Here is an 8,789-nt window from a genome sequence, read left to right as displayed (position 1 = left end):
AGGAGTACACTAAGCAGCAAAAAAAAAATTGATTTCTGATGTAAAGTACTACTTGTGGGTTGAACCATATCTCTTTAAGAGGTGTGCAGACGGAATGATCCGTAGATGTGTGCCTAGAGAAGAGGCACAGAAGATCCTATGGCACTACCATGGATCACAGTATGGAGGACATTTTGGAGGTGAGCGAACAGCCACCAAGGTTCTCCAATGTGGCTTCTACTGGCCCACTCTCTATAGAGACTCCCGAGAATTTGTACGTAACTGTGACAGTTGCTAGAGAGCTGGTAATGTACCTCATGGTTATGCCATGCCTCAACAAGGGATCTTAGAGATTGAGTTGTTTGATGTATGGGGTATTGACTTCATGGGGTCTTTCCTACCATCACACTCAAACACTTATATTCTGGTGGCAGTAGACTATGTATCTAAATGGGTGGAGGCAATTGCAAAACCCACTAATGATACTAAGACAGTGATGAAATTCCTACAGAAGTATATCTTCAGCAGGTTCGGTGTCTGATGAGCGGATAATTTATACGCTTTTTGGCATTATTTTTAGGTAGTTTTTAGTATGTTTTAATTACTTTTTAGTATATTTTTATTAGTTTTTATTCAAAATACACATTTCTGGACTTTACTATGAGTTTGTGTGTTTTTTTGTGATTTCAGGTATTTTCTGGCTGAAATTGAGGGACCTGAGTAAAAATCTGATTCAGAGGCTGAAAGAGGACTGCAGATGCTATTGGATTCTGACTTCCTTGCACTCGAAGTGGATTTTCTGGAGCTACAGAAACCCAATTGGCACGCTCTCAATTGCGTTGGAAAGTAGACATCCAGGGCTTTCCAGAAATATATAATAGTCCATACTTTGCCCAAGTTTTGACGACGCAAACTGGTGTTCAAACGCCCATTTCCTGCCCTATTATGAAGTTAAACGTCAGAAACAGGTCACAAACCAGAGTTAAACACCAGAAATAGGCTGCAACCTAGAGTTTAACTCCAAGAGAAGTCTCTACACATCATTTACTTATCTTTGTAAACCCTAATAACTATTTTAGTATAAAAACTACTTTTAGTGATTTATTTTAGATCTTTAGATCATTTTTAAGACTATCTTTGTATCACTTTTGATCTCTTGATCACGTTTAGGGAGCTGGCCATTCAGCCATGCCTGGACCATTATCACTTATGTATTTTCAACGGTGGAGTTTCTATACACCATAGATTAAGGTGTGGAGCTCTGCTGTTCTTCATGAGTTAATGCAAAGTACTATTGTTTTTCTATTCAATTCAAGCTTATTCTTATTCCAAGATATTCACTCGCACTTCAACCTGATGAATGTGATGATCCGTGACACTCATCATCATTTTCACCTATGAACGCATGCCTGACAACCACCTCCGTTCTATCTGCAATAGCTTGAGTGTTTATCTCTTAGCCTCCATTCCGAAAGATCAGAGTCTTTGTGGTATAGCTAGAATCAATTGGCAGCATTCTTGAGATCCGGAAAGTCTAAACTTTGTCTGTGGTATTTCGAGTAGGATCTGGGATGGAATGACTGTGACGAGCTTCAAACTCGCGAGTGTTGGGCGTAGTGACAGACGCAAAAGGATCAATGGATCCTATTCCAACATGATCGAGAACCAACAGCTGATTAGCCGTGCGGTGACAGCGCATTTGGACCATTTTCACTGAGAGGACGGACGGTAGCCATTGACAACGGTGATCCCCCAACATACAACTTACCATGGAAAGGAGTATGAATGATTGGATGAAGGCAATAGGAAAGCAGAGGTTCATAAGCAACAAGCATCTTCATACGCTTATCTGAAATCCCACCAATGAATTATATAAGTATCTCTATCTTATTTTATATTTTATTTATATTTTAATTATCAAAACCTCATAACCATTTGAATATGCCTGACTGAGATTTACAAAGATGACCATAGCTTGCTTCAAGCCGACAATCTCCGTGGGATCGACCCTTACTCACGTAAGGTTTATTACTTGGATGACCTAGTGCACTTGCTGGTTAGTTGTGCGGAGTTGTGAAAAGGAGTTGAGATTATAATCCTGCGTACCAAGTTTTTGGCGCCGTTGCGATCATAATTTCGTGCACTAATTTTTGGTGCCGTTGCCGGGGATTGTTCGAGTTTGGACAACTGACGGTTCATCTTGTTGCTCAGAATAGGTAATTTTATTTTACTTTTAAACTTTTTATTCTTTTTATTTTCGAAAAAATTTTCAAAAAATTTTCTATTTTATTCTTATGAATTTTTAAGAATGAATTCTAGAGTTTCATGAGATATGTTGAATCATGGCTAGATGTTAAGCCATGTCTAATCCTTTGGACTGAGGTTTCACTTATCCTTAGAAGAGCTTCTTTGTCTTTCTCATCAATTTAGCTGTTCTATGTAATGATCTGCTAAAGCTTGGCTGGCCATTGGCCATATCTAGTGTTTTGGACCGAAGCTTTCACTGAAAGCTTGGCTGGCTAGTAAGCCATGTCTAATTCCTGGACCGGAGCTTTAGACTAACATTGCATGATTCCTGGAATTCTTATTAAAAATTTTGAAATCTTTATTTTCTTTTCCAAAATTAATTTTTGAAAAATCCAAAAAAATTAATAAAATCATAAAACCAAAAATAATTTTGTGTTTCTTGTTTGAGTCTAGTGTTAATTTTTAAGGTTGGTGTCATTTGCATCTTTTTAATTTTTCTTAAAAATTTTCAAAAAGAAATTCATGCATGTGTTCTTCATGATCTTCAAGTTGTTCTTGATGATTGTCTTTGTTTGATCTTTGACTTTTTATGTTTTGTGTCTTTTCTTGTTTTTCATATGCATTTTCAATTTGTTAGTGTCAAAACATTAAAAATTTTTAAGTTTGGTGTCTTGCATGTTTTTCTTTTCTTAAAAATTTTCAAAAACAAGTTCTTGGTGTTCATCTTGACATTCAAAGTGTTCTTGCATGTATTGTGTGTTTTGATTCATAATTTTCATGTTTTGAGTCTTTTTGTTGTTTTTCTCTTTCTTCATTAAAAATTCAAAAATAAAAAAATATCTTTCCCTTATTCTTCTCATAAATTTCAAATATTTGAGTTGACTTATTCAAAAAATTTTAAAATTTAGTTGTTTCTTATGAGTCAAGTCAAATTTTCAATTTAAAAATCCTATCTTTTCAAAACTTTTTCAAAAATTAAATCTTTTTCATTTTTCTTTTATGATTTCTGAAAATTTTAAAAATGATTTTCAAAATCTTTTTGTTAATTTCATTTCATAATTTCAAAATCTTTACTAACAATTAATATGATTGATTCAAAAGAATTTAAAGTTTGTTACTTGCCTATGAAGAAAGGTTCAATCTTTAAATTTTAGAATCATATCTTTTAGTTTCTTGTTAGTCAAGTAATCAACTTTAATTTCAAAAATCAAATATTTTTAATTTTCTTTTCAAATCTTTTTCAAAAATAGTTTCAATCATATCTTTCAATCATATCTTTTTTCAAAATTTGATTTCAAAATCTTTTCTAACTTCCTATGTTTTCAAAAATTGATTTTCAAATCTTTTTCAATTAACCACTTAACTTTTTGTTTGATTTTAAAATCCTTATCTTTTTCAAAACCATCTAATTACTTTTCTCTCTCTAATTTTCGAAAATCATTAACTTCTTTTTCAAAATTCTTTTTAATTAACTAATTATTTCAAATTTTAATTTTAATTTTATTTCTTCTCCTAATTTTTGAATACTAACTAATATTTAAAATAAAAACAAAAATATTTTCCTTTTATTTTTAATTTAAATTTGAATTCAATCTCTCTCTCATCTCTCTATTTATTTATTAATATACTAACACTCCTCTTCCACTCAAAATTTGAACCCCCTCTTCTTCTCTGTGTTCGAATTTTTCCCTTCTCCTTCTTCTATTATTCTATTCTTCTACTCACATTAAGGAATCTCTATACTGTGACATAGAGGATTCCTCTTCTTTGCTGTTCTCTTCTTTTTCATATGAGCAGGAACAAGGATAAGAACTTTCTTGTTGAAGCTGATCTTGAACCTGAAAGGACTCTGAAGAGGAAGCTAAGGAAAGCTAAAGCACAACCCTCTGGAGAGGACCTGACAAAAATTTTCGAAAAAGAAGGAGACATGGCCGAACCTAATAACAATGGCGGAGATTGAAGGAAGATGCTTAGTGACTTTATTGCATCCTCTTCTAACTTCTATGGAAGAAGCATCTCAATTCCTGCCATTGGAGCAAACAACTTTGAGCTTAAGCCTCAATTAATTTCTCTAATGCAATAGAATTACAAGTTTCATGGACTTCCATTGGAAGATCCTCATCAGTTCTTAGCTGAATTCTTTCAAATCTGTGACACTGTCAAGACCAATGGAGTTAATCCCGAGGTCTACAGGCTTATGCTTTTTCCTTTTGTTGTAAGAGACAGAGCTAGAACATGGTTGGATTCACAACCTAAGGAAAGCCTGAACTCTTGGGATAAGCTGGTCAGTGCTTTCCTGGCCAAATTCTTTCCACCTCAAAAGATGAGCAAGCTTACAGTGTTAATCCAAACCTTCAGACAGAAGGAAGGAGAGTCTTTCTATGAAGCTTGGGAAAGATATAAGCAACTGATCAAAAGGTGTCCGTCTGACATGCTTCCAGAATGGAGCATCATATGCATATTCTATGATGGTCTATCTGAGTTGTCAAAAATGTCATTGGACCATTCTGCAGGAGGATCTCTTCATCTGAAAACCCCTGCAGAAGCTCAGGAACTCATTGAAATGGTTGCAAATAACCAGTTCATGTACACCTCTGAGAGGAATCCTGTGAACAATGGGACGCCTCAGAAGAAGGGAGTTCTTGAAATTGATACTGTGAATGCCATATTGGCTCAGAACAAAATATTGACTCAGCAAGTCAATATGATTTCTCAGAGTCTGAATGGATTGCAAGCTACATCCAACAGTACTAAAGAAGCATCTTCTGAAGAAGAAGCTTATGATCCTGAGAACCCTGCAATGGCAGAGGTGAATTACATGGGAGAACCCTATGGAAACACCTATAATCCTTCATGGAGAAATCAACCAAATTTCTCATGGAAGGACCAACAGAAGCCTCAACAAGGCTTCAACAATAATGTTGGAAGAAATAGGTTCAGCAATAGCAAGCCTTTTCCATCATCTTCTCAGCAACAGACAGAAAATTCTGAACAGAGCCATTCTGGCCTGGCAACCATAGTCTCTGATCTATCCAAGACCACACTAAGTTTCATGAATGAAACAAATTCTTCCATTAGAAATTTGGAGGCACAGGTAGGTCAGCTGAGTAAGAAGATTACTGAAACTCCTCCCAGTACTCTCCCAAGCAATACAAAAGAAAACCCCAAGAGAGAGTGCAAGGCCATAACCATGACCAATATGGCCGAACCTGGAGAGAGTGAGGAGGACGTGAGTCCCAGTGAGAAAAGCCTCATGGGACGTCCTCTGGATAGAAAGGAGTTTACCTTTGAGGAACCAAAGGAATCTGAGTTTCATATAGAGACCATAGAGATTCCATTGAACTTTCTTCTACCATTCATGAGCTCGGATGAATATTCTTCCTCTGAAGAGGATGAAGACATTACTGAAGAGCAAATTGTTAAGTATCTAGGAGCAATCATGAAGCTGAATGCCAAGTTATTTGGTAATGAGACTTGGAAGGATGAACCCCTTTGCTCACCAATGAACTGAGTGCATTAATAAGGCAGACATTACCTTAGAAGAAATCGGATCCCAAAAAATTCTTCATACCTTGTACCATAGGCACCATGACCTTTGAGAAGGCTCTGTGTGACCTGGGGTCAGGGATAAACCTCATGCCACTCTCTGTAATAGAGAAACTGGGAATCTTTGAGGTACAAGCTGCAAGAATCTCACTAGAGATGGCAAACAAATTAATGAAACAGGATTATGAACTAGTAGAGGACGTGCTAGTAAAGGTTGAAGGCCTTTACATCCCTGCTGATTTCATAATCCTAGACACTGGGAAGGATGGGGATGAATCCATCATCCTTGGCAGACCCTTCCTAGCCACAGCAAAGGCTGTGATTGATGTTGACAGAGGAGAGTTGGTCCTTCAGTTGAATGAGGACTACCTTGTGTTCAAGACTCAAGGTTCTCTTTCTGTAACCATGGAGAGGAAGCATGAAAAGCTTCTCTCAATACAGAGTCAAACAAAACTCCCACATTCAAATTCTAAGTTTGGTGTTGGGAGGCCACAACCAAACTCTAAGTTTGGTATTGAGAGGCCCCAACCCTGCTCTGATTATATGTGAGGCTCCAGGAGAGCTCACTGTCAAGCTATTGACATTAAAGAAGCGCTTATTGGGAGGCAACCCAATGTTATTTAATCATATCTATTTATTTTCCATTGCTATTTTATGTTTTATTTAGGTTGATGATCATGTGAAGTCACAAAAATAACTGAAAAATAAAAAATAGAATGAAAAAAACAGCACACCCTGGAGGATAAGCTTACTGACGTTTAAACACCAGTAAGAAGCATCAGACTGGCGTTTAACGCTAGAAAGAATCATCAAGCTGGCGTTTAACGCCAGAAACAGGCACCAGGCTGGCGTTTAACGCTAGAACAGAGCATCGAGTTGGCGTTTAACACCAAGAAAGGGAGAAAAGCTGGCGTTAAACGCCAGAAACAAGCAGCAGTCTAGCGTTAAATGCCAGGATTGCACTCTAAGGGCGTTTACACGCCTAAATAGAGCAGGGATGATAAGTCCTTGACCCCTCAAGATCTGTGGACCCCACAGGATCCCCACCTACCCCACCTCTCTCTCTCTCTCTCTCTCTCTCTCTCTCTCTCTCCCATCTTTTCATAACACTCTTTCCCAAATACCCTTCACCAATCACCTCCATCACCCTTACCCATCACCTCTTCACCACTCACATCCATCCACTCTTTCCCAAAAATCCCACCTACCTCCAAATTCAAAATCCTTTCCCTCCCAAACCCAACCCTAATACACGAAACCTGACCCTCCCCTACCCCTATATAAACCCCTCACCACTCCTTCATTTTCACACATTACAACCACTACTTCTACCCCTTGGCCGAACCACATATCTCCCTCCATCTCCTTCATTTTCTTCTTCTTCTACTACTTTCTTTCTTCTTTTACTCGAAGACAAGCAAACCTTTTAAGTTTGGTATGGTAAAAGCATTGCTTTTTGTTTTTCCATAACCATTAATGGCACCTAAGACCAAAAAAACCTCAAAAAAGAGGAAAGGAAAGGCAATTGCTTCTTCCTCTGAGTCATGGGAGATGGAAAGATTCATCTCCAAGGTCCATCAAGACCACTTCTATGAAGTTGTGGCTAAGAAAAAGGTGATCCCTGAGGTCCCTTTTAAGCTCAAAAAGGGCGATTATCCGGAGATCCGACAAGAGATTAGAAGAAGAGGATGGGAAGTTCTCTCCAATCCTATTCAACAAGTCGGAATCTTAATGGTTCAAGAGTTCTATGCAAATACATGGATCACTAGGAACCATGATTAAAGTATGAACCCAAACCCAAAGAATTGGCTTACCATGGTTCGGGGGAAATACTTAGATTTCAGTCCGAAAAATGTAAGGTTGGCGTTCAACTTGCCAATGATGTAAAAAAATGCACGCCCCTACACTAGAAGGGTCAACTTTGATCAAAGGTTGGACCAAGTCCTCATGGACATATGTGTGGAAGGAGTTCAATGGAAAAGAGACTCAAGAGGCAAGTCGGTTCAATTGAGAAGACCGAACCTTAAGCCTGTGGCTAGAGGATGGTTGGAGTTCATCCAACGCTCTATCATTCCTACTAGCAACCGATCCAAAGTAACTGTAGATCGGGCTATCATGATCCATAGTATCATGATTGGGGAGGAAGTGGAAGTTCATGAGATTATACCTCAAGAACTCTACAAGGTAGCTGACAAGTCTTCCACTTTGGCAAGGTTAACCTTTCCTCACCTCATTTGTCACCTCTGCAATTCGGCTGGGATTGTCATAGAGGGAGACATCCTCATTGAAGAGGACAAGCCCATCACCAAAAAGAGGATGGAGCAAACAAGAGAGCCCACTCATGGACCTCAACAAGAGCATGAGGAAATTCCTCATCATGAAATCCCTGAGATGCCTCAAGGGATGCACTTTCCTCCACAAAACTATTGGGAGAAAATTAACACTTCCCTAGGAGAATTAAGTTCCAACATGGGACAACTAAGGGTGGAGCACCAAGAGCACTATTGGTTCTTCAAGAGGAAGAAGACGCCACCCTCACTAAGGTGGACCCGTTCCTTAATCTCCTTGTTCTTATTTTTCTGTTTTTTTATTTTTGAGCCGTATGTTTTATTTATGTTTGTGTCTTTACTACATGATCATTAGTGTCTAGTAACTATGCCTTAAAGCTATGACTGTCCTATGAATCCATCACCTTTCTTAAATGAAAAATGTTCTAAAAGAAAAAGAACAAGAAATACATGAATTTCGAATTCATCCTTGAGATTAGTTGAATTATATTGATGTGGTGACAATACTTTTTGTTTTCTGAATGAATGCTTGAACAGTGCATATTTTTGAATTTGTTATTTATGAATGTTAAATTTGTTGGCTCTTGAAAGAATGATGAAAAGGAGAAATGTTATTGATAATCTAAAAAATCATAAAATTGATTCTTGAAGCAAGAAAAAGCAGTGAATACAAAAGCTTGCAGAAAAAAATGGCAAAAAAAAAAGAGAAAAAGAAAGAAAAAAAAGCAA

The sequence above is a fragment of the Arachis hypogaea genome, chromosome 13 (genome assembly GCF_003086295.3).
Source record: "Arachis hypogaea cultivar Tifrunner chromosome 13, arahy.Tifrunner.gnm2.J5K5, whole genome shotgun sequence".
Lineage (NCBI taxonomy): Eukaryota > Viridiplantae > Streptophyta > Magnoliopsida > Fabales > Fabaceae > Arachis > Arachis hypogaea.
This window is presented reverse-complemented; position numbering follows the sequence as displayed.